The sequence below is a fragment of the Egretta garzetta genome, unplaced genomic scaffold, assembly GCF_000687185.1.
Source record: "Egretta garzetta isolate BGI_Z169 unplaced genomic scaffold, ASM68718v1 scaffold207, whole genome shotgun sequence".
NCBI lineage: Eukaryota > Metazoa > Chordata > Aves > Pelecaniformes > Ardeidae > Egretta > Egretta garzetta.
The window spans coordinates 1006951-1013774 of NW_009260185.1; positions in this window are offsets into that span (position 1 = coordinate 1006951).

The window sequence follows — 6824 nt, forward strand, 5'->3', positions numbered from 1 at the left end:
GGGTGAGCATCTTGTTGGGAGCAAAATTAAAAGGAGAAAATGAAAAAGAGCGATTTTAAAAACGCAGACATCAAAGGCATCATTTATATTTCAAATCGCGGGGAAATAACTTCATAATGAGGAATCATAACGGGGAAACTGAAGGCTCTGGCGTTATTACATCTCCAGCTTCAAAACCCTCCCATTGTTCCAGTTGAGAGAGGGGAAAAAAAAAAACCTGAACAAGTTAGTAAATTAGAGGAAAGAGGGAAAAGCGGGATAAACTATGAAGAATTAAAGAGGCAGCTCTGTGGTGGAAAGGGACCCTCTCAAAAATAGGGCTGTTGTGCTCCAAGCCCCTCTGCTTTTCAGCCTGAGGGTTATATGATTTTATTTATTTGAGGCATCTCAAACCCCTAGCATGAGGCGACTCTGGTACCCCGGGATGCTCCTGAGCATCGCCCGCAGCCCCCAAACCCAAACCATTTCTTTCTGGGGAGGAAGGAAGGGTTTGATCTCAAGGATGTTGCCCTGTTCATCACGATTCGGGTGTTAAAAAGCACCTTTTGTTATTCTGAGGATTAATTAGCTAATGTCTGGAAAGCAGGATACAGCTTGCCAACCAGTATTGCTATCGTCCCATTCAAGAGAGCGAGCTTTGCTTACGATTAATTATTATTATTACAACCACTTTGGCAGCAGCAGGGGGAAAAAAAAAAAAAATCCAAGGGGTTTATTTGGAAATGAAATGCCCCGTCTCCCCTATGGAGCTTTTTGGGAAAAAAGGAATCGTGGTATTTGCAACGCCTGAGGAAGCAGCTATGGGAAGATAAGAGCTTGTTGGGAAGAAGGGGCTGCGGAGAAGGCCGTGCGGGGATGCGGCTTGGCAGGAGGAGCAGGTAACCCTGCCGACAGCACGTGCCGAGATGAGCATCACCCGGCGAGCTGGGAGCATCCCCAAATACCGGGCGACCATCGGTCATCATTGCCCACCATGCGTATGGTCCTGTTAATGGTAACCAAAATGTCCCCCTGGTGCTTCTGTCCCATGGATCAACACGGCCATGACCATGGTGGGAGCTGCAAAGGGCCGATCCAGCGCCGGGACACGGCAGAGCACAGGGCTCGTTTCTCCCTCCATCCATCGCTGAGGCTTAAGGGATTTGGGAACTCAGCCTCAATTTAGTCTAATTCCTCTTGTTCTTTTTAATTGGGCTCGTGCATCTAAATCCCTTCGGCAAATCTCAGCTTTAATCTTCCCGCACCCCAGTTCATCGTCTATTCAATTATTAACATCTCTAATTACTATTAAACACGTCTCTCCTCCCAACTTGCCAGCTGTCTGCTCCACTTCGGAGACGGGAGGGGGTGGTTTCAAAGAGCCCAGTGCCTTTTTGTAGAGCACCTTGCGCTGGGATTTCTGTATCCTTTGGGAGCTGCCCGACCCCGGGATGGGGCTTAGGGCAGTTTCATCCCATCCAAAGGCAGGTGCCAGGGTGGGATGGTAAGTGGTTTAAAGAGCTGAAAGGGATGGCAAAGCCAAATGAGCAAGTAGAAAGCCTCCAAAATGGGAGGGATACAGCTCTGAACATCGCCTTGTTGATGCTCATCCTCTTTCAAAGCCACCCTGAGTTTCCTATGGGACCTTTCCTTCCCGTGCCTCGGTTTCCCCACACTGAAAAGAGGAGCTCATGATGCTCAACCTGTTAAAAACCACCACTGAAAAAAAAAGCTCCATAATGTCTCCAAATGGAAGCAAAACTTCCCTATGAATCTTCCCCTTCATTTCAGGTTCCGGCCGGTAATGATGACAGATCAACACCTCTCTGCCTGCGCGCATTTGAGCGCTTTTATTTCTCTATCAGCATCCCAAACTCAGGTGGGAAACTTGCCCTCCTCCTCTCCTCTGCACCAGCCTCTTCCAGATAGCTTGTCATGAGGAAGCACGGCGGATATATTATCCCCTGGTTTGCGTCCGTGCGTCTATCCCGCAGCCGAGGAATGTGTTTGTTATGCAGAATTGCTTGTGCTGCTCTCCTGGGAACAACATTTGGTTGGTAGATAAATCCTTACCTAGGCTGCTCCATGTCAGCTCCTTACAGAAGTTGAGCATTAGTATTCTGCCCTACCGCCGGATGATTTATGTCACTAAGCAACACAGCATGAACTGCAATTTTTACAATCAAATATACAATTTACGCTACATTTTCGGGTGCATATTTTAGCAGACGAGCTTGAAATCGCTTGCAGGCAGCGCTCGGGTTGCCGAGGAGTTTGGAAAGCCCCAGCCGGCGCCGCAGCCTCTGCGCGGGGGTGAGTTAAAACTCACTGTGGGACTTGGCGAATATTTGAAGTCAATGGGCTCCAACCGGATGCTGCCAAGAGGGAAATACCTTTCCACGGGTTTTTCACCCCAAATCCTCTGTCTGCTTCTCATTTCCCTGCCTCAGTTTCCCCCTCGCCTCCCTGCCGTGCATCCCTAGGGATGCGCTGGGAGAGGAGCCACTCAACACCATGGCGCTGCCGGCATCTCCTTGGGCTCAGGATTTCCTCTCGCAGCCGATGGCAGGCGTACGCCGGATCAACACTTCCCAGGAACTGCAGCTATGAATTTTTCATACAAGCAAGGAAATTTGAGACCCGGTTTGGTTGTTTTATTAAACATACAAGCAGGCGTCCTTCAGGGAAGACATTGTGGGCAATTATGGAGCTGTGATTGGCATGATGGATAACAGAGCTGTACAGATGTTAATACCTAATTTGCTGCAGAGCTTCGCCCCGGGGAGATCTAACTAGGAAAAGAGGCAATTTGTTTCGGTTCAAAACCTCCGGAGAAGTCCACCCCGGTGGAAAGGGGAGAAGAGTTAGGATAACTCAATTAAGCATCGTGTGTTTTAACCCAAAGGTGCGGGGAGGTCTGCAGCCCCGGCACCGAAAGGCAGATGGGACGGGTGAAGCCACCTGTATCCCAGATTTCTTCGAAAAGGATGCGCGGTGACTTGGGCTTCAAATGCCAACTGCTTTTTCATGTGAATCCATAATAATTTTTCTAATTTCCAATTACCAAAAAATCATTTTAATTTAAGGGAAGGATTACAGAGGCGGAAGATGAGAAAGAGCAATCTTGGCCACTAATTAAAATTAAATACTTCTCCTATGAAAAAACTTTGCCGTTATGTAAAAAGCAAATGGTTACACTGTGTTCAGTGCAAATATTCCCAAACGACGGCATTGCTCTGCAGGGTGAGGGGCTGCCACGGCCAGGAAAAAAGCTTTTTTAACCCAGTGAGGGAAGATCTTGTTCACAGCATCCAGAAAACTAAAAAAAATCCCATCCCCAGAAGAAAACACAAGGCCAAAACCTGCCCAGAGCCACAACACTTGAGGGGAGGAGGGAATCTGGGCTTGGTGCTGTAAATATTTTTTGGAGTGACTTGGAGATGCGGAGGTTGGCGTACGAACACTAAGAGCATCGCTGCAGGATTCAGGCTTGTTCCCCAAACCCCTGCATCCCTGGGAGGGCGGTGATGGTCCAGGAGGCAGGTGAAAAGGCTGCCTGATGCCACCCCATGAAAGCAAGAGGTGATAGGAGAGGAAAAAAGGAGAAGGAGCCACGCCAAACCCATAGCAAAGCTGGACATAAAGCTAAAGCCACTCTTCTCCAGCTGGGAACATATAACGGGCCATATATCCATCTCCGTGTCTGTGGCGATGTAAAAACGGAGTCCTGGCTGCCTCTGTGTGAATGTATGACTGCACTCAGCAGCACTTGCAGGGGCTACATGATGTGCATAATCGCAATTCATTGCCACTTTCCCCTTTTACTCCCATGAAAAGTTCAGCCCGGCGTTTCTCACGGCTCATTTCCAGCTCTCTGCTTCTGGTTTTAATCAACTGCAGGTGGGAAAAACCCTGAGCTGAAGCCCTGCTGGTTCTTGGGGTCTAAAGCAATGCGAATATTGGTGGGTTTTGCCTTAAACCCCTTGATCCCAGAGTCGTACAGGAGGCCCAGCTTTTATTAAAAAGCAGGGTTGGTGGCTTTGGCAGGAATAAGCCTGGAAACAGGAATTGCAAAGGGATCCGGGAGAAGAAGGTGAATAAATCCACCCGCCCAAGTAGCTAGAGATACGTGAGGACTTCTTAAAACAGCTTTGTGATTCAAGAAGCCAACCCATGGCTCCCTCCTGACACCTTCCAGACAGCTTGAGCCTCTGTTTATGCCACCAAAAATAGAAATGTGTGGGGAAGAGTAGGTCAGCACGCAGGGCTTCCCATCGGAATAACTGAAGCGTGCACCGTCTGTAGTGGGTTTTTTTTAGTTTTAGTGGGGTTTCCCCCCTTTTGGCAGAATTTAGAATGTTTGTAGACCTCCCGGGATATAAATATCCATTGGGAATTGCTTCCTTTCCTGGGCTGCTGCAGGGGTAGCTCTCCCATACCCTGATTTTTGACCCTCTAGATTCACAAGATCCATCGGCTTCCCTGCTCCATCTCCATTTCTGGCCGGGATGAAGCGCGGCAAGCTGTCGGCTCCTCTGACAGCTGTCAATCTGGTCCATCACCACCAAGATGCTCCACACTCCGAGAATTAACTCGCCTGGTATTTATCGAATTCCCGGCTGAAGCCCAGCTCGCTTGAGCGCACAAATGCAGATTGCCATCACTCCATCGCCCGGGAGTCTCACGCAATTTGTTTCCCATTATGGCTCTGCTGAAGTCTGAAGGCATCAGCGCGGACTCTTTTCACTGCCGGGTGCTGACATGGCATATTGAGGAGTAATGAGACTATTTTGGGATGTAGTTCCGGTAAATGCTGCTAATGCCGTTCCCTGCTGGGGACAGGCTTGTCCCCAGTGCTGCCCCACCGATGTCCCACGCTGAGATGCGAGAGCTCAGATCACGGCTGATGGAAATCCGTCTATTTTTTTTTTTTTTTTTAAATCCTACATGTATTATTATTTTTTTTTTTATTCCTATATATATTCTGATCTGCCCGTAGGCCCAAGACATCAAACCCACAGCTGCTTGTGAGGGATCCTATGGGATCTGGATGCTGAATAAGCCAAACATTGCCATCCTCCTCCCTGACTCAGCACCTTCACCACACGTCGACTCCCAGGTGTCACCAAATCCTGATCAGAGCCAGGTCGGGGACAAATTCCCTTTTCATCCTCCCCTGTACATGGATAGGACGCGTCCTCCCAAAGCTGCAAATAATTTGGGGCTCTGGCTCCTCTTTCCGTCGCGGCAGAGAGGGGACATGGCTGTGCCCCCAGTGATTTGCAGCTGTGTTTTTCAGGATGTATTGCTGAAAAAGAGGCTTTTTTTCCTTTTTATTCCCTACTTCCCCCCCCTCCTCTCTAAATCAGAGTCCCTGGTAAGAGATTTATCAGCACACAGACCCAGACTTTTATTTATTTACTTTGCTATCATTACCAAGCTGTCGGTCTCCTTTGCAAACCCCGTTACGCTGCCGTGCAGGCGACACAGCCGTCAATCCATAGGCTGGAAAATGCCCTTCGGTGGCGAAAAGCAGGGAAACAAAATAAACACCACCTTACTCAGCAGATTTGGGTCCCAAATCCTCGCCACCCTGCTGGCAGCATCTAAAGAATAAATACAAATAAAGGAGGAATTTATTTTATTCTTGGAGGCATGGAGAGCTTTGGGAGAAAGCTGGTAGTGGTGGCTAAAGTGCTGGAAACTCAATTCCTTGGTGAAGAATGATCTCCACACTTGACCTGAGAGACTTTGCTGTACCTGGTGGAGGAGATGGACATAAGGTATCTATGTTTTATAGATATATTTTTATATAGTGGTTAAATTAAGGTGCAAAAAGCCTGTATCCAGCCCCAAGGGAAAGGCTGGTCCCTCGCCATCATCTTCCGATGAAGGCTTCAAATGAAGGGTGCCATCCCTTCTTCATCCTCTCGTGAGCTTCTGGGGCTGCACCCAGCCGAGTACGAGCCTCAGCTCGTTGGGTACGTCCCAGTGATGATACTGGTTGTGTGGGGTTGGGTTTTTTTCTTTCCAGGGTAGGGAAAAAAAAATAATGCTGAAACCATGATATTTCACAGAAATGTTTTGTGAGCTTCATATGCTACCTGCCCGCAGCCACCTGCTTCCAGATGGCCTGGATGTGTTCCCATCTGGGGTGGGAAACTGGCTGATTTTGTGATTACTTTTTTTTATATCTCGACATGCAGGGTGGGGATGGGGTTGGATCCTGTCCTCTCCTCCCGAGCCCAAAAGCAAAGCGTTCAAATACTGGGAGAAGAATGAAATGTCCCCTGTGCCCTGAGAAGCTGAGAAAAAGGAGATTTTGGGCTTTGCACCAAAAGAACCACATCCTCAGCAAGCCCGTCTGTTCTTTCTATCATCCAGAGTGGAGTCTTTAATAACTCGAGAGGACAAAAAGCTGGGCTTGTTGTCGGAGGCGTGCAGAGAAAGGCTGATGCTGTATCAATTAAGATAAGAGCGCAGGCTGTAGACAGCTCACAAAACCAAGGAAATGCGTTAACCTCTCATTTCCTTGCTTTTGAGGCATAGGATACGAACTGCGGTGCCTAACCAGATGTGACACACACTAGATTATGGCTGCTAATGAATTACCCAATTTTTTAGTTATTTATTTATTTGTTTTCCCTTCCTGGCCATTAATAGATCCTAAGAGCTACTAGGGTGTGGAATAAAATCTCCACTGAAGGTTTCTCTCTCGTCAAATCTTTCACGGCGATTAACCTTTCGGTGACAGCAAGTGTGGCTTTGTCACAACCATCCCCCCAGGGCAGCTCCAGAAACACAGAAATCCCCCCCCCCCATTTTACACCCGCCTCACAATCAGC